This window comes from Cricetulus griseus, chromosome 6 (genome assembly GCF_003668045.3).
Source record: "Cricetulus griseus strain 17A/GY chromosome 6, alternate assembly CriGri-PICRH-1.0, whole genome shotgun sequence".
Lineage (NCBI taxonomy): Eukaryota > Metazoa > Chordata > Mammalia > Rodentia > Cricetidae > Cricetulus > Cricetulus griseus.
Window position 1 is genome coordinate 145,100,709 of NC_048599.1, and position 18,436 is coordinate 145,119,144.

Genomic DNA, 18,436 nt, shown 5'->3' on the forward strand with positions numbered 1-18,436 from the left:
AATACACTTAAAGAAAACTGACTCTCACCTCTCCCAGCAGCTATCAACTGCCAATAGCTCCTTAGCCACAGGTGGAACCTCATGCCCACTTCCCCTTTCCAAGCTGCAATTTGGTCTAGCTTAGGCTTGCACAGGTCTTGTGCATGCTCTCACAACTGCTATGAGGTCCTATGTGCAGGTGCCCTGGCTGTGTTTGGCAAACACTGTTCCCTCATAGTCATCCACCACCTACGGGTCTTTCCATTCCCTCCCTCTTCTTCTTTAATGATCCTTGAGCCTTAGGAGGAGTAGTGTGATACATATGTCCCATCTAGTGCTGAGTATTCCACCATCTCTTATTTTCTTCACCTTACCCAGTAGTGAGTCTCTGTCATCTACTGTAAGAAGAAGCTTCCCCAATGAGGGCTGAGGGATGATCTACTCTACAGATATAACAATAAGTATTAGGAATTGGTTTAATAGTGTCTATAATAATTTTAGTAGGTTCTTATCTGGGGCATATGACCTGTCTAGCCACAGGTTCTTGACCCCATAATAGTTCCAGGTATTGGTTTCATCTTGTGGAGCAGGCCTAAATCCAATCAGAAAATGATCGATTACTACCATGACATTCATGCCACTAGTGCATCAGTGGTCATGTCTTGCCAGGCCATGCACTGTAGTTCACAGGGTTCTCAGTTGGGTAAGACTGAAAATTACTTTTCTCCTGTGGTGGCACGCATGGCTAGAAGGATATACCAGCATATGGAAGCTAGCCAGTAGGAATGAAGCTTCCGGGTGAGTATCAGATTTGTTTCTCAATGTTCTATGATTCAAGTATATGTCATCTTCAGCAACAGGGTCTTAACATCAAGTTCTGAAGAGTAACCAATAGTACTGGCAATAGCCTATAGTATTTGAGGGTCTAAGGAATCTCATTGGCCAACAACTCCAAAAGAGGTAACTAATTGCTGAAACTGAACTTTGTTAATCTGCATTGTCAGACTAACAGTGGGGCATTGGTACTCTGTTATGAGTAACCCTATTTTAACTTTTTATATGTTTCTACAGTAGGTTTCCATAAGACTTTATCCCTCCTTAGATTCCCTCACCCTCCCTCCCATCCCTCACCCCAATTTAACTCTTCCTGTTTCATAGCTTTTCGTATTTCATGTTGAAGCTCATAAATTCCACTCTAACACTGCAATATTATTTTATTTGTTTGAGACCAGGTTTCATTACATAGTCCTGAGGGGCCTAGAACTCACTACATAAACCAGACTGGCCTTGAAAGCACAGAGATTTGTAAGCCTCTGCCTCATGAATGCTTCGATTAAAGATGTGTACCACTACACCTGTCTGTGACTCTCTTGTTTAACAGACTTGCAAACAGTGGTGACAGTCAGCCAGATCAGCTCCCCAGAGAACATCCTTCATCTGCTCCTTCAATGAAGATTTAGTAACCTCCTACCAGCTGCCAAACAGGAGTTATAATGCTCTATTTTATTTTCCAGAACAGGCTGTTGTGAGCTGCTTTATGTGGGTGCTGGGAACTGAACTCAGGTCTTCTGGAAGATTACCAAGTGTCCTAAATATTGAGGCCACCTCTCCAGCACCTAGACAGATATTTTTAAAAGAACTAAGCCATGGGCCACAGGCTTCTGCTTTCCTGCTTTTCAGAAGCCAGAGTTAACATTCCCAAGGATCACACAGTTCAGCATTCACCCACTCAGCTAAGAAAACGTAGATCTCGGAAGGGAAGGAGACTCATTCAAGATCATATAAGAAGCAGGGGGGGAAGGGGAGGAGGAGGAGGAGGAGGAAGGGGAGGAGGAGGAGGAAGAGAAGAAGAAGAAGAGGAGGAGGAGGAGGAGGCGGCGGCAGTGGCGGCGGCAGCCTCAACTCCTTGCTGCCACATGTTGTTCTGAGTAATCAATGTTGGAAGCCAGGCAGGCACGGGACAGAGCAGGGAGAGAAAGGTCCCAAGACTGGGTGCCAAGTAATTGAAGCGCCTTCAATAGCCTATTGATTCTTCACAACAAATTTACAAGATATTCAGGTTTGTTCTTTATCTTTAAAAAAAAGCAAATCAAAGCTCTGAGAAGGTAAAAAATGTTGCTAGCTCTCACAACAGGAAGAATAGTGGGAGGCTTCAAGCCAATCTGCCTGCTTAGCAAGTCAGAGCTGTTAGGAGTAGGCTGAGGACAGACCACAATGGGTTTTAGAGGTAACAGTTTTCTATTATACAGTTTTCTCTCAGCTCTGAATACTATCACCCCAATAACAAAATGAAGAGCCAATCATGGGGCCTGTGAAATGGCTCAGAGGTTAAGGTACACACCACCAAGACTCAACAACCCGAGTGTGATCCCTGGGACCCACATGGTAGAAGAAGAGAACAGACTCCCACAACTTATCCTCTGACCTCCACATGCACAGTCTCATGTACAAACACAAAGCAACTGGAATAAAAATAGTTTTTAAGAAGAAAAACCAATCATCTCATTTTCTGGTGTGTGCTCTTATCGTCAGCCACCAGGCTTGGGACTTCATTTTAACACACAGAACATGAGAAGAGTAGTCTTAAAAGACACTTTCATAGCTTCTTCGAAGACATGGTGGGAACAACTCACACATACTGCTTCTAGTCCTAGTACCTGCCACACAAGTGCTCCCCCAACAAGAGCCTATCCCTGAGACATCTCCATGATGTCACTGGTCACCATTCCAGTTGTAGCAAGGGAGGCGAGCACCGTGGTGTTTAGTTCCCAAAAGTCCCAACCTTGTAAAATGAAGACAAATGTAAGCCAGCAAGAAGCTTCTGTCCACATAGAGAGAAAGTACTGCAGGTCAGATTGGCCAACTGCTAATGAGGTAACACCAGTACCTAACAATTGTAGATAAAGGTCCCTTCTGGGGCACAGGGACCCTATCATCTCTTTCTTCTCTCTGTCTCAGTAAACACCTAATGAAGATCTGACGTGCTCTTCATCCTTAAATCTTCCTTCTGGAATACGGCAGAATAAAGTTGCATGGGAGTGGGAGCATCCCATAAGGCTCCACTATAAACCTAATCCATCCACTTAGAGTCCTCACTGGGGCGGGGTCTAAAGGTCTGCCAACAACTAAACATGCTTCACTTTTTATTGACCAAGCTGCAGTAGCCTGTTCCAAGGCCTCACAGGGAATACCATGATCTAAAACACCACTATGGGGGGGGGGGGATCTCACCACAAATCTCATTCCAAACTCTCAACAAAGAGACCTCTTGTCACCTCTTGACCAGCAATTCCCCTCTGGCTCCTGGAAAGTCACAATTAGGCACCGGATGCTCATGTTGCAAACAACAAAACACTCAAAAAGGCAAAATAACCACCAGGTGTCACAGAGCCAAAAAAACTCAATTCTTGCTCCTGTTCACCCTCACCACACTACGGTTTCGATCTTTTTGAGGCCAGCACTGAGAAGATACGCATGAGCATCTGCTGCCAGGAGTCAACAATCCAGAACCCTTTCGAGCATCGCACCAACGACTACTCTTTTCCAACAGCCGATCAGCCAAGGAAATCTAACCACCCCGCAATCCACCCATACCTCTTCAACAGCAGCAACAGGGGAGTAAAAAAAAAAAAAAAAAAAAAAACCAAAAAACAAAAACAAAAAAATAGTGCGCTCCACTTAGGGCTTGGAGTGGCACAGGGAAGCAGCCGGCCTATTAACCCGGGCAACTGCAATCCTAGTGCGACTCAGCAAAGACACAGGCAGGCCAGACCCCGCCCCTCCAAGAGGCCACCGTGAATGCCTCCAGAGCCCTCAGAGATGCCGAAATCCGGGACGCCAGAGAAGGCAGCTTCCCTTCATCCCAGTGGGTCCCACACACCCTCCCGCTGCTCCTCACCTGCCGCCCCGCTTCCGGACCAGCCAACGATCCTCAGCCCCGCCCCCCACCCCACAGGGTTTCCTCAGTCCCGCCCACTGCACCTGTGCTTTTCCCCAGACTCCCGCCACAGCCCCCTCCCACTGCTGCTCCAGGCCCCGCCCCCCGCACCTGAGCCCTTTCCCCGCCGCTACCCGGCACACAGGCTCTAGTTCCCTCCCCTGGGACCTGAGCCCGCCCAAGCACGGCGCACCGAGCCCAGGCCCCCGGACCCCGGCCCCCTCAGGCCGCGGGCCCCTCCTCCCGCACCTGCGCCCTTTCCCCGTCACCACCCCCACACGCTATCATTCGCGCCCCTGGGACCCAAGCCGGCCATGGTCCCGCCCCTCGAGCCGAGGCCCCGCCCCGGCCCCTCAGGCCTGGGGTCCCGCCCCCCGCACCTGCAGCTGCCCGAACCCTGGCCCCGCCCCGCCCGCCCCGCCCCGCCAGTCGCTCCTCTCACCGCCTCTCTCACCGCCGCAGTCCCGGCTGGTCACCTTGACGCGGGCCACAGTGGCTGCCGCCGCTTCCTCATGGTCCTGCGAGAGGCCCAGCAGCAGCGGCGCCTTCCTTCAGAGGCCGGGACCGGGCCAAGCCGGGTTGAGACTAGGCCGGGCGCAAGCTTGAAACGCGGGGCCGACGCGGGAGCCCAGCCGGTGCCCAGCCGCAGTAGGAACCGTCCGCTCCGGGCCTGAACGGCAGGTGTCTCAGCCAATCAAAGTGCAGCACCATGCCGGGCTCCTCCAACCAGCTCGTCTTAGAGGCGGAGACACGCAAATGAACCGACTGCTAAAGCCAGTGCGCAGCCGCTGCAGCAGCGGTCCCCCACCGGCCTCGGCCTGGGCTTCATCCTGCAGACGCTCAGGTTTGTAGGGATGCTCAGATGCCCTCTTCGGCTCAACCTCCCGCCACGCCCACCCCCTGCCTAGAAATAGCCGTGCGCTTACTCTGCACATATCCTTCCAGGCCTCACACATTGTTCCACTTAAATCCCTAAGAGTGTCTCGTTTTCAACAAAAAATGGCTTTGTGAGCAAGACATCATCACCTTAGCACCCATTCTTTACAACTCATAGATAATCACAGTCTTCTTGGGCCTGATCCGTGTATTTCACAGCTGGTAAAAGTTAGACCTGAGGAGGGTCTTACCCAAGACCATGCCAAATTCAAAGCTGAGGGGTTGGCCTGGAAGCTGTCTCCCTGCACCCAAACCTTTTACACTGGGCCAGACATATGCAGGGAACACAGGTTGAGTCATTGGCTTAAAGGCACAGATGGTAAGTAAGTTACAAAGACTGTGGAAGCCAAGGGGAGGCTGTGAAGGCCTGAAGGTCCAGAACCACAGCAAAACTCTGTTATGCCTAAGGAGTTAAGATGCTTCTTGAACATGTAGATAAGATAATCGTTTTTGAATACTTTGAAATTTGTGGTGCTGTGACATTCAGTGTATGGAAAGATTTAGATACTGTACTATCCAAAGGGAGGGAAAACAAAACAAGAGTCAGCAGAAATTAAATCACTTCTAAGTGTGGGGTGGTGGAATAGGGATTCTCCCATTTTACATTAAGAACACAGTAACAATCAAAGAATAGTCTGAATTGTTTCCCTTAAATAAGATAAGAGATGCATGGTGTGCTGGTTCTTTGGGGAGATTATGAATCCAGAGATGTGCAGGATGAGAACTGAGTGCAAGAACCTGAGGGGGTGGGGAGATGGCCCTGGGGGTAAGAGTATTTGGTGAAGACCTGAGTTCAAGTGCTCAGAACACACACAAAAAGATGGGCATGGTTGTGCAAGTTCCTGTAACCCTAATACTTAGGGTTGGGGGATGGAAGCAGGAGACTTGCTGTGGCTTGTACCAGGTTCAGTGAGAGACCTTGTCTTGAGGGGATAAGATGGAGAGTATAGAGCTGGACACTTGCTATCCTCCTCTGACCTCTGCAAGCTAATGAGTATGCATCACCTGCCCACATACGCACCACACACAAAATAAAGACAATTATTGTGTTTTTATAAATACTTATAAATTGCTATAAAGTTTAGAGGGACCTGCTGCCTGAGTTCAAGCCCTGATTGTGTCAGCGCTAAATGTGTGCACACATGCAAGTTATTTTTGCAGGCCTCAGTTTCTTTATTGCAGATGAATGTTGAGGAGACTAAAGAGATGGCTCAGCAGTTAACAGTGTGTACCATTCTGGTTCAGTTCCTAGCATCCATATCAGGTGTCTCACAACTACCTGTAACTCCAGTTCCAGGTAGATCTGTCACTTCTGGCCTCTACCTCCCCAGGAGCCTATACTTGTATGCACATACCTACACACAGACACACACAAAAATTTTAAAGGTATTTAAAAATACTCTTAAAGAATATTTTGCTGCGTGGTGCACATCTTTAATCCCAGAACTTGAGCGGCAGGGGCAGGCAGATCTGTGAGGTCGAGGCCAGCCTAGTGCACAGAACAAGTTCCAGGACAGCAGGACTACACAGTAAAACCTTGTCTTGAAAAACCAGAGCAGGGAGAATGAATATCTTTAAAATAGCAGCCTCTTCAGACAGGCTGTGGGAAGGGTGACATGGAATGTATGGAAGAGGGTCTGACACCTAACAGGAGCTCAATGAGGGTTAGCTACTGTTGTGTGCACCTGTGAAACTTCAGGCATGCACAGGCATTAAGCACAGCTTTTGCAATATGTGCTTGCCTAATGGCATCTGGAGGTTAACCTTGATGTCAACTTGACAGATTTAGAATCACAAAGAAACCTCTGAGGATGTCTGTGAAAGACTTCCTAGAATGGGCTGATGGGAAGATCCGTCCTAAATGTGGGCAATGCCACTCACTAGACGGCTCAGACCAATACAACAGAGAAAGGAGACTGACAGCAGCACTCATCTCGATCTCCTTGACTGTGGATGCAATGTGACCACCCGTCCCTCCCTTGTCCATGCCACCACGCCTTCCCCGCCATGACAGACTGAACCTTTAAACTGTGCACCAAAATAAACCCTTCCTCTCCTAAACTGTTCGATCAGGTGTTTTGTTACAGCAAACTCAGTAGCTAATACAGCAGCCTTCATTTTGGTAACGGAACTGGAGGTGTCTCCGGCCTGTGGGGTACTAACAGGCGCCCTTCCACAAAGCATCCCCCTCAGTGCTACTCCCAGTGCCGACTCCTGCTTTCTTTGATAGTAACTAGAGTTAGATTTCACACTAACAGGCAGATGATATTTCACTTAACCAAAGAGGTGGAGGAGATCTATGCCAAGATTAATGAAAATAGCCAGTATGTGCTTGACAGTTGCCAGAGGGTTTCCCCCAGAATTAGATTTTCAGGGTGCTTCTTCAAAAATGCATGTAGGACTGGGTGAGTGGATTTGAGGATATTTCTCAGGGCATGGAATTTAACACTCTAATAAGGCTCCCAGGAACTCTGGTGATTCTCAGAGGAATGGGGAACATGATAGTCAATTCTCAGTGAAGATGCAACTTCTACCATCTTTCCTATGCCCTGGCAGATGATAGACATAGGCATGCTGCAATGAATCTATAGGCAGTCCCACCTATAGATTCCAATTCTGTATCTGTGAACTAGCCTACTCCTAGTTATCTAAAAGTTATCTCTTAACCCAAAAATGGACACGTGTAGACATGTGCAGAATAACAAAAACTAAGTCAACCGAAGTATAAGTTCCCAGCTGAGTTCAAAATGATGGTATGCAAGGCTGGAGAGGCAGCTTGGTGGGTAAGAGCAGTGGGTTCCCAGCCCCTACAAAGTGCCTCATGACCACGACCATCTGTAACTCCAGTTCCATGGGATCTGACCCTGTCTTCTGGACTCCTGAGCACCAAACACACACATGGTACACATACATATATGCAGACAAGACATTTGTACACATTTAAAACCTTTTTTAATGGTGGTCTGCCTTCTTGTCTCAGTTCTCAGCACTAAGTGCCTTTCTTCATTTGCTGCTATATTTTGTATCTTTGTGCTTTTCTGGTGACTTCATTGTGTCGGGTGGTCCCTAGGCATAATGCTGAAATGCTATTTAAGAGTTTTTAAGCATTGCAGTCTGCTAGTTATCTTACTGAGAAAGTAACTGTGTTATAGAAAACATACATAGTTCTGTTGGTTGAGATAGATGACTGATTGATTAGATGATTCATATATTGTGAATGATAGATGGTAAATATGATTGATAGATGAGTAATAGATGTAAATGATAATAAATGTGACTGATAGGTAGATAAATAATAGATGATAGAATGTATGATAGACATGATTGATAGATGATATGATAGACAGATAGCTAGGCATTGACATATCAATGAAAGGGTCTTTCCCCCTCCCCCCCCCCAAAAAAAAGAACACAAAAAATGAAACTATCCAAGATGGTGGTTGGCTGACAAGAGTGTTAAGACCAAATATTTAAAAGGAACCCAACCCTGTTTTCTCTCTTGGAACAAGAATTCAGTATTTTTTTTTTTTTTTAGCATTCACAATAGGACATGCTAGGTGTTGGTGGCTCACACCTTTAATTCCAGCACTTGGGAGTCAGAGGTAGGTGGATCTCTGTGAGTTCAAGGCCAGCATGGTCTACAGAGCGAGTTCCAGGACAACCTCCAAAAGCAATACAGAGAAACCCTGTCTCGAAAAACAAAAACAAAAACCAATAGGACATAACTACTACAAATAATGAGAAAGAACTACACTTCTCATAAGCAGATTATTAACCAGTAACCTTTCCAACTAGGAATACCAGGAAATGTAGTTCTCAGACTAACTTTTGTTTTGTTTTGTTTTCTGAAACAGTTTTGCTGTGTAGCCCTGGCTGTCATGGAATTTGCTCTGTAGACCAGGCTAGCCTCAAACTCACAGAGATCCGCCTGCTTCTCCCTGCCTCCTGCATCTAGACCACTCAGCTCTCAGACTGACTTTTTTTTTTTTTTATTTTAGTAGTTCTAGTTAGGGAACAAGCTTATTTCAAGTCCCTTCTCCCTCTCCCTCCCCTCACCCCAAACTTCCTCCCCCACCCCCAGCCCACCCCCCACCCCATCCACCCACCACTCTCTCAGACTGACTTTTAAATCCTGTATTACAGAGAAGAGTAAAAAGAAGGAACATGCCCTGGTCTGTCAGATAATTCACCACAATAGGCGGTACCATGTGATGCTTTAGAAAAAAACTGGTTGTCCTAAAGTCCAGTCCTGTAAATGTTCTGTGCATGCATGAACATGTGTGTAGAGGCCAGAGGTCAACATCAAGCATCTTCCTCAATCACTCTCTGCCTTACCTTCTGAGGTAGGATCTCTCATCCAACCAAGAACTCACCAATTTAGCTAGACTGATTGACCAACAATTTCCAGATTGACAGGGCAAGAGAGTGCAAATGTACTTCCATCTTGTATTCTTGCTGAAGCCATTTTAGGTTTAACTAGAATTTGATCTCCTTGACAGAAAATCCTACTGAAAATTACCCAACTCTATTCTATGAACCCACGGTCAAGATACCCAGCTAACTTTTCTCAGCTTCTGTTAAACTGCTTACTTGCACAAAACTTGCCCCTGTTGCTGCTGAGCATGGTAACAGGATGTGCAGTTTGTCTTCAAAAGCCCCTTGCTCTAAATGTTTGGTGCTAAGCTTGGGTCCTGAATACCTGAGTGTAGTCTCAGCCATCTGGAATAAAGACTTCAACTGGCTACAAACTGTCTGAGTGGGTCTAGAGAGATGGCTCAGAGGTTAAGAGCAGTGGCTGCTCTTCCAGAGGTCCTGAGTTCAAGCCGGGCAGTGGTGGCGTACGCCTTTAATCCCAGCACTCGGGAGGCAGAGGCAGGTGGATCTCTGTGAGTTCGCGACCAGCCTGGTCTACAAGAGCTAGTTCCAAGACAGCCTCCAAAGCCACAGAGAAACCCTGTCTCGAAAACCAAAAAAAAAAAAAAAAAAAAAGTCCTGAGTTCAATTCCCAGCACCCATACGGCAGCTCACAATTGTCTGTAACTCCAGTTCCAGGGTATCTGACACCCTCACACCAATGCACATAAAATAAATTATTAAGAAAAGAAAACAATAACAGGAAAGGCCAGCCAGATAACTCAGAGGGTAAAGGCACTTGCCACTACGCCTGCTGATCTGAGTTCTATCCTACAAAGAGAACTGACTCCTGAAAGTTGTTCTGTGTTGCCGAACTTCCTTACCTGCAGAAAATGCCAACAGCATAAATTCTTTCTTCCTAAGGTCTCAATGACAAACCCAGGTGTGATACCACCAAAGTTTGCTCTGGGGAACCAATGAATTTATTATGCTAGCTTACAGAGCAATGAGTCATGGGCAGAAGCAAGGGTTACCTCAAAAGTAACCCTGCTGAAAGGTCTGTTCCCAACATGAATGATGAGCTCCCTCTCCTTGGCAGTTTAGATGGCCATTTCCCACAGGGGCCAGGCTCAAGAGGGATGGCAAAGCTTTCTTCAGGGGTCTGAGTGCAAATGAGTGACAAATGTGTGCAAAGTCTAGCAACTGTGGCTTCCTCCTCCTCCCAGAGACTTAGGCCTAGAGACCTCCTAGGGCAACTAGTTACCTCCGTCCCCCAGTACTGTACCTAATGATCACACTAAATTTGCAGATTGCCAAGGGTAATATATGTCACTTCCTCAGAGTGAACACACCCACCTGACCCCACCTTATATGTAGATACGTCTGTGGGTCTGTCTTTTCTTCATTCCCTCGATGCCCCTAGTCAGGGATCCAGGACTCAAGCCCAAGGACACTGTACTTCCCCTGGTTCTTCCCTACCTATACACTCTGGCGCTTCCCTGAGCAACTAAGGCAGAATTACATGCCACTAGTTGGAAGGAATAGCTGGATACTCTGGTGAGGGTCCCATGACTTTCTCTTCCCCCTCCTTCTAGGAGGGAACATCAACAGTCAACAAGCCCAGGTATGATGACTTTTTTGTAAGCAGGCCTACCTGAACCCCTAAGACAGCAGTAATATGGCTCAGAAGACAGTCCTGTACAGCAACCTCTGACCTCCACCTATGCACAGCTGTTTCAGATACCTCTTATTCTATCTGCAAAATGCAAAAGAAAACTGGGCCTGGTGGTGCACACCTTTAATCCCAGCAGAAGCAGTCAGATGTCTGAGAGTTCCAGGCCAGCCTGGTCTACATAGTGTGTTTTAGGATAGTCAGAGCTACACAGTAAGACCCTCTCTCAAAAGAGAGAAAAAATGACAAATGCTCGTGAGCTGTAATAATCACTTTGAGGGGGCTGGAGAGATGGTTCAGATGTTAAGAGCACTGACTGCTCTTCCAGAGGTCCTGAGTTCAATTCCCAGCAACCACATGGTGGCTCACAGCCATATGTAATGAGATCTTGTGCCCTCTTCTGGTGTGTAGATATATATGGAAGCAGAATGTTGTGTACATGATAAATAAATAATCTTTAAAAAAAATAATCACTTTGATATAGAGTCACAGTCTGGGAAGAACACTCTCTCATCCATAAAGTAATAGAGTACTGGCTTAGCATGTGTGATGGAGTTCATCTCCAGCACCATCTACACACACACACACACACACACACACACACACACGATGCAATGTAAAGACGCATCTATCCTTATTGTTAAAATAACTGAAGTCTTCTGTTGGCCATTCCATCAGGACAGATGCTTTTGGCAACAGAATAGTCAGTAAAAATATCAAATGCTATCTGCATGTGTCTAATGGCCAGTTGAGTTTTTCACTGAAGACTTTTTGGTGGTATTGTCTATGAAATTAATCCCTAGGGCAGAAGCAATATTGTATGTTCAAAATGGTTAAGAATAAGTAGCTCTAAGGACATGGATGATGTTTCTGATATAAGCACTGCAGGGAAAGGAAGTTCTCCCTCCTCCTCTTCATCCCCTTCCTCTTCTTCTTTTGAAACAAGATATCATTCATTTAGCCCAGGCTAGCCTCAACCTCCGTAAGTGGCTTGAGGATGACTTTGAACTTCTGATCCCCCTCCAGAGTGCTGGAATTACAAGTATATGTCACCACTTCCAGTTTTATGCAGTGCTGGGAATTGAACCCAGGGCTTCATGCATGCTAGGCCAGAACTCTACCAACTGAGCCACATCCCCACCCCAAGCTGTTCTTTCTTGTTGGTGGAAAGAATCAAATGCTATCAGTGAAACAGGAGGTAGCAAGAAATTTTTTTCCAAAGATAACGACCATATTGAGCGGTTAGGCCCTTGTCAGTCTCCCTAGCCAGTTTAGCTTTTGTGAAATTAAGTCCATATGGTAGAGTTCATGAACATCCTCCATCCCTGCCCCTGTGGCCAGTTGAGTGTGGTTCTATCAGAAAAGATAATTATGAAAGAAGACTGATTAACATGTCTTTGTCAACCAGTCCCTCATCTGCAGTGATGACTTTGAATAGGACATTAACATAGTCAATTATTTTCTTTGTTGTTGTTTTGTTTTGTTTTTCAGGACAGGGTTTCTCTGTGTAGCCTTGGCTGTCCTGGAATTCTTTCTGTAAACCAGGCTGGCCTCAAACTCACAGAGATCTGCCTGCCTCAGCATTCCAAGTGCTGGGATTGAAGGTATGCAGCATCAATTATTTTCAAAATGCTCACAATCACTCTTCCATATTGTATGAGCAATGCTTTGCAGCCTGACTCTGATGATCCTTGAGTAGAACAGAAAACAATGTGAGAAGTCCCAATCCAGACCTCGTGAGACCTTGCAGCCTCCATGCTTGCCCTGTCTGAACTCTTCTACTGCTGGGGTCAGTAGCCAGCTCCTCCTGCCAGGCATACGAGAGCATCATAGATCAGCCAGCCCTTCTTAAGCAGCTGCATGAATGACTCCAACAGAAGAACTGGCCAGTTGAGCCCAGCCGAAATTTCTGATCCACTGAGTAGCCAGTGCTATTAACCAATGCTGCATCTCTCCGACCCGTGAAAGAAACTTAATTTAAAAAAATATTTAAAAACATTTTTGCATGTATAAGTATTTTGCCTGTGCACCATGTACATGGCTGAGCAGATCTGAAGAAAGCATGGAAAAATGGAGTTACAGATGGTTCTGAGCTGCCATGTAGGAGCTAGACACTGAACCCAGGTCCTCTGCAAGTGCAGCAAGTGCTTTTAACCACTAGCCACCTTTGAGGCTCCTCTCAAAAGAAACTTAAGAGGACTTGCTTTTGCAGTGCTATTTACAGTTGTATCTCCTGTTAGGGTTAGCAGGATCTGCACAAAGCATCCCATTAGCCATTCCTAAAGTCTGCTGGATCAAAAGGCCCACATGGCAAAGTGTCTTGCACAGCAGCCTAGATCCTTCTAGACCTCACAGACAGGCAAGAGTACAAGTCTACATAAGTCTATCTTGGTGAGTTTCCTGGAGCTATTTCCAGAGCCTGCACACTTATAGGACTATTGGTAAACCCAGAACAGATACACTTCCAAAGAGTTTCACCCCAACATACATGATGGCTTCCATAGCTGCATAGAGTCTCCCCTTTAGTTACTACCCAATGCTGTACACACACTAGATTTCAAGACCACTCCCAGCTGGGCTGAATAGCATTCAGCTGTGAGGGAATGTGGGAAAGCATGGCTGGAATCTCAGGTGGGTGTCTAATGACTCTCCTCAACTAAGTGGTGAGGGCTGCTGTGCTCAGTGGACACATTTTTTGTCCTCCTAAGATACCTTAGGAAGACACATGAGCTAGAGAGTGACGTATAGACCCCATAGAGAGTCAGGATTCCTGCGCATGGATGGAGTGACCCAGAATCCAGGAATCTAGAAGAATGTTGGGATATGAAATAAGCATATAACCTTACACTCCTCTATAAAAAGAACACTATGCTCAGCAAGCCTTTGGGGAACTAGAGTGACAGACAGTTGCAAACCATCACGTGGGTGCTTGACTCAAACTTCGGTCCTCTGGAAGAGCAGCTAATGCTGTTAACCACTAAGCTATTTCTCCTGCCCCATTTTTGGGATTTTGGAGACAAAATATATTGTGAGTGAGTTGCCCTAAAGCACTTACTGGGCATCCTGTCAGGCTGCTCCTTTTGCGAGAAATCCAGGGAAGAAAAGAGGTCTAGAAGGATCTAGGCTGCTGTGCAAGACACTTTGCCATGTGGGCCTTTTGATCCAGCAGACTTTAGGAATGGCTAATGGGATGCTTTGTGCAGATCCTGCTAAACCTAACAGGAGACACAATTGTAAATGGCACTGCAAAAGCAAGACCTTTTAAGTTTCTTCTGAGAGGAGCCTCAAAGGTGGCTAGTGGTTAAAAGCACTTGCTGCATTTGCAGAGGACCTGGGTTCAGTGTCTAGCTCCCACATAGCAGCTCAGAACCATCTGTAACTCCATTTTCCATGCTCTCTTCAGATCTGCTCAGCCATGTACATGGTGCACAGGCAAATTGGGTTAAGAGGCATTTGCGCCTCCCCAGAAAAAGTCCATGCAGCAGCACCTACAAAAAGCATCTGCTACTTCCTGTTGAACACTATGATTGTTGAAGAATGGCTCTTCCATGGTGCCCCAGCATCTTGCACATATTCACACAGATTGTGCCCAACACACTTGAGTGACAGCATATCTGGGACTTGGAAGAATGCCCTATAATCCTTCTGGAGTGCAGGAAGATGGGAATTTGTGGCCCTGCCTTGAGAGAGACCATCTGCCACTCTCCTCTTTCCTGGGAGCTACATGAGGCAGTTTCTTTATCACCTCCCAGGTTCTGAGATAGTACGAGTCTTCCTAGGGCAAACTCTCAGAACTAAACTACAGAATCTGCTCCACAAACAGCATAGCCGTGGTCTACATTCAGCTCCTTAGCCACGAGGGAGGAGGAGCCCCCACAGTGGTCAATGACCTCTTCCACTTGGGTGTAGCTCTTTTTGATATCTGAGATGATAGCCTTGGGGAGCCAGTATTTTTGGCTACTCTTCCTTTTGCTAAAGTAATAAACTCAATCTAAACTGACTCTAACACAATCTACCAACAAGATGGGCCAGTATGAGGTTTCAAGACAATCAGGATCTCTGTGAATGATGGGTTGCAGATGTAGTTCAGTTGACAGAATGCCTACCTAGTATACACAAGGTCCTAAATTAAATTCCCTAGCACTGCATAAATCGAATAAATTGGGTGTGGTGCAGTATGTAATCCTAGCCCCTAGGAGGCAGAGGCAGGATGAGAAACAGTCAGCAATTCAAGGTCATCCTCAGCTACAGAGCAAGTTCAAGAACAGCCAGGGCAGAAAAAGATCTCTGTGGATGAGATTGTGAGAGAGAAGAGAAGTGAGAAAGTTCCAGGGAAAGACAAAAAGAAAAAAGAAAAATGTGTATGATTGACCACATTAGGTTGGAGAAAATTGCTTTTGGTACCTGTCTTAGCTAGGGTTACTATTGCTATGTTGAAACACCATGATCAAAAGCAAGTTGGGGAGGAAAGGGTTTATTTGGCTTACACTTCAGCATTGCTGTTCATCACTGAAGAAAGTCAGGACAGAAACTCCAACAGGGCAGGAACCTAGAGGCAGGAGCTGATGCAGAGGCCATGGACGGGTGCTGCTTCCTGGCTTGCTACTCATGGCTTGCTCAGCCTGCTTTTTTTATAGAACCCAGGACAACCAGCCCATCAATCACTAATTAAGAAAATTCTCTACTGTCTGCATGTGTACATGGTAGGAGAGGCTCACCCGTGCATCTGGTGGCCAGACGTCAATGTCAAGTGTCTTCCTCATTCACTCTCCAACTTATTTTTTTTTTTACAGTCCAGGTCCTTTATTTCTTTTTGTACATTAGGCCATGAATTCATATGGGCTCTTCCCATTGGTCCTCACAAAGTGTGCCTCTCTGGGTTGCGCAGGCTGGCGCTTCAGCTGAATCCAGGTGCCCTTCTCCTTGGCTTCCTTCTTCTGGTCATTTTCCTTCACCCGCTTCAGGAAGTTGTCTCTGCTCTTAGAGTGCTTGGTGTGCGTGATCCGCACACACGTTAATTCTCTTGGCAAGAATCTTGCCCTTAACTTGCTTGTTTACAGTGATGCCCACGGCATGCTGGGTGACATTGTAGACTCTTCCTGTTTGGCCATGGTAACATTTATGGGGCATTCCTTTTTGAACACTGTCCATTCCCTTGATGTCTACAATGTCACCCTTCTTGTAGATTCATGGAACAACTCCATGCTTCCTAAAAGGCCTAAGAAACATAGCGAGTGCCCCTCCTCTCGCCCCTTTGTGTTTGTCATTTTGGCAAGTTACTGGAAGATAGCTGCTGTGGCCAAACGGCTGCTTCAGCTTTTTTTTTTTTTTTTTTTTTTTTTTTTTTGGTTTTTCGAGACAGGGTTTCTCTGTGTAGCTTTGGAGCCTATCCTGGCACTCGCTCTGGAGACCAGGCTGGCCTCGAACTCACAGAGATCCTCCTGCCTTTGCCTCCCCAGTGCTGGGATTAAAGGCATGCGACACCAACGCCCAGCCTTCAGCTTAATTTTTGAGACAAAGTTTCTCAATGAACCCTGAACTGGTTTGATTCTGCAAGACTGGCTGGCCAGGGATCCTCCAGCACTGGGATTAGAGTTTGAACTTAGGTCTCCATGCTTGCACAGCAAGCTTTTTTGTGGACGGAGCCATCTCCCCACCCCTCCTCATACATTTTCATTCTGTAAGTGCTTCCTGCACCTAGTCCTTGAAGGGGCCGCAGTCACCCATGTGGTCCCCTGAGACAGTGCTGTAGTAGGCATTCATCAAAACCATTGGTGGATAAGCACTTACCTACTCATGACGCTGAGGCACACGGCCCTAATTCTTCACATCAGAGGTTGATCATCAGTGTATTCAAACTAGAACATGATCCATCAACATCCTTCACATCCCTCACTTTCAGAGACCAGTCAGGGTCCAGGGAGAAGACAGAAACCACACTAGTTATAGCAGCAGTGAGAATTGAATATAGGCAACAGGTTAAGCATGCATCAGAGGTCTGAGAAATAAAAAATGAACAACTAACCAGGGAAAGCAATAACGTGAAAAGAAGCTACAGAAGAAGAAGGAGAAGAAGATACTAGCTACTAGCCTTGTGCTGGGAAGGAGAGTGTTTGGAGGCACCAGATCTAGAAGTTTAGAAGAGGGATTCCCTTTAGTATTGGGATGAATGGGTTATATTTCTATTAATATTACCGACTCACCTTTCTTTTAAATCAGCTCTAGGGTACTCCTCCCGTGAAGCATTTCCATCTCAGAAGTTCTTTCTCACTTTCTTTTAATAAGCCTACACTTGCTCTGCTAAAACATTAATCAACCAATCAACTCTATTAGAAAGTTCTCTATAAATAAAATAACACACCACCCATTTTAGGTACACAGTTTGCTAAATTCAGACAAAGATGCAGATCCAGGAACTACCCCATCTGGTGTTTTAACCAATTATACTAGATTCCACACAAGCCTGTGAGTGAGGAAGGGGCCATGAAGACTTCAGCTCTGTGACTCAGGGCCCAGCACTGCACTGGGCTGTATGATCACTGAAGCTGGAGTGAGAGACCTTCCAGAAACACAGCTCCAAAAGACATTTCAGAAGCTGAAAATCAGCTTTAGACCCAGGCGACGGAAAACAGAACCAAGATATGCAAAGACACCTTCCCTAAACAGGCTGATTCTTCTAGGCCTAAGAAAACTTGGCTGCCCCTTGGACAAAGCTAACCAGTGTAAGGAGGAGGTAGAAGCGCCAGGAGGTGGCCCCACCTAGTTACTGTGGTCTTTAATCTTGACTGGACTGCAACAGCCTACAGGAGAGGTAAAGCACACCTCTGGGTGTGTCTGTGAGAATGTTTGCAGAAACAGATAAAGCTCTCATCTGTCCATCCTTCCTGCCAGCGAGAGTGTGAACAGCTCCACTCTCCCACAATGCTTCTGTAAGTGAGCCATAATAAATCCTTCACCTAAGTTATTTCTGGTACAGCGGTGGGTCGGTGGAAACCAGGGTTCCCATGGGGTGCAGGGCCCAGCCCAGGGCCATGTCTCCTGCGTCTCACTGATGAGCCAGCTTGATTCTTCATTCTATGGGTTTTTTGTTTTGTTTGCTTGCTTGCTTTGCTTTGTTTCGAGAAAGGGTTTCTCTGTGTAGCTGTGGCTGTCCTGGAACTCACTCTGTAGACCAGGCTGACCTCAGACTCACAGAGATTTGCCTGCCTCTGCCTCCTGAGTGCTGGGACTAAAGGTGTGCACCACCAGAGGTGGCTTGACTCCATCTTAAGGTCAGTAGCTGTCTTGTTACAAGATCAGTAAGTTAGTTTCTGTTTGCTACTGTAAAACTTGAGTTTGACTGTGCCTTGACCCATTTCTGTTTTTTGACATGTTCCACACCCTCATCTCCATACAATGATACAATGCTACATGGATCATTGTATCTCATCAAATAAGATATTCTGTCAAGTTCCTACCTACCCAAAATTGCCTTGGAAACCCCCTAACCTTGCAGTTTGGGGCTGTCAAACCCACTTCTCCTATGTTCCAGGCTTTCTTCTCAAATCCCTGAGTTTTGG

The 18,436-nt window shown here is 46.3% G+C and overlaps 1 protein-coding gene and 1 long non-coding RNA gene across 7 annotated transcripts in view; one reads left to right on the forward strand and one right to left on the reverse strand.

Moving 5' to 3' along the window:
• Nucleotides 1–4,500, reverse strand: part of Ralgps1 (Ral GEF with PH domain and SH3 binding motif 1) — a 244,246-nt gene extending 239,746 nt beyond the window's left edge. For 5 of the 6 annotated variants that reach the window (XM_027423759.2, XM_027423761.2, XM_027423760.2 and 2 more), the window contains exon 1: nt 4,359–4,491. The gene's annotated coding sequence lies outside the window, so the exon portion shown is untranslated. Of the gene's footprint in view, nt 1–4,358 lie in introns of all 6 variants that reach the window. The other variant, XM_027423756.2, reaches the window with a different exon arrangement.
• A 125-nt stretch (nt 4,501–4,625) lies between these two features.
• On the forward strand, nt 4,626–6,750 carry LOC113832015. Its single transcript, XR_003486843.2, has 2 exons — nt 4,626–4,760; nt 6,636–6,750. It is a non-coding gene; the product is annotated as an uncharacterized LOC113832015 (long non-coding RNA).
• Nucleotides 6,751–18,436: the final 11,686 nt, after the last annotated feature.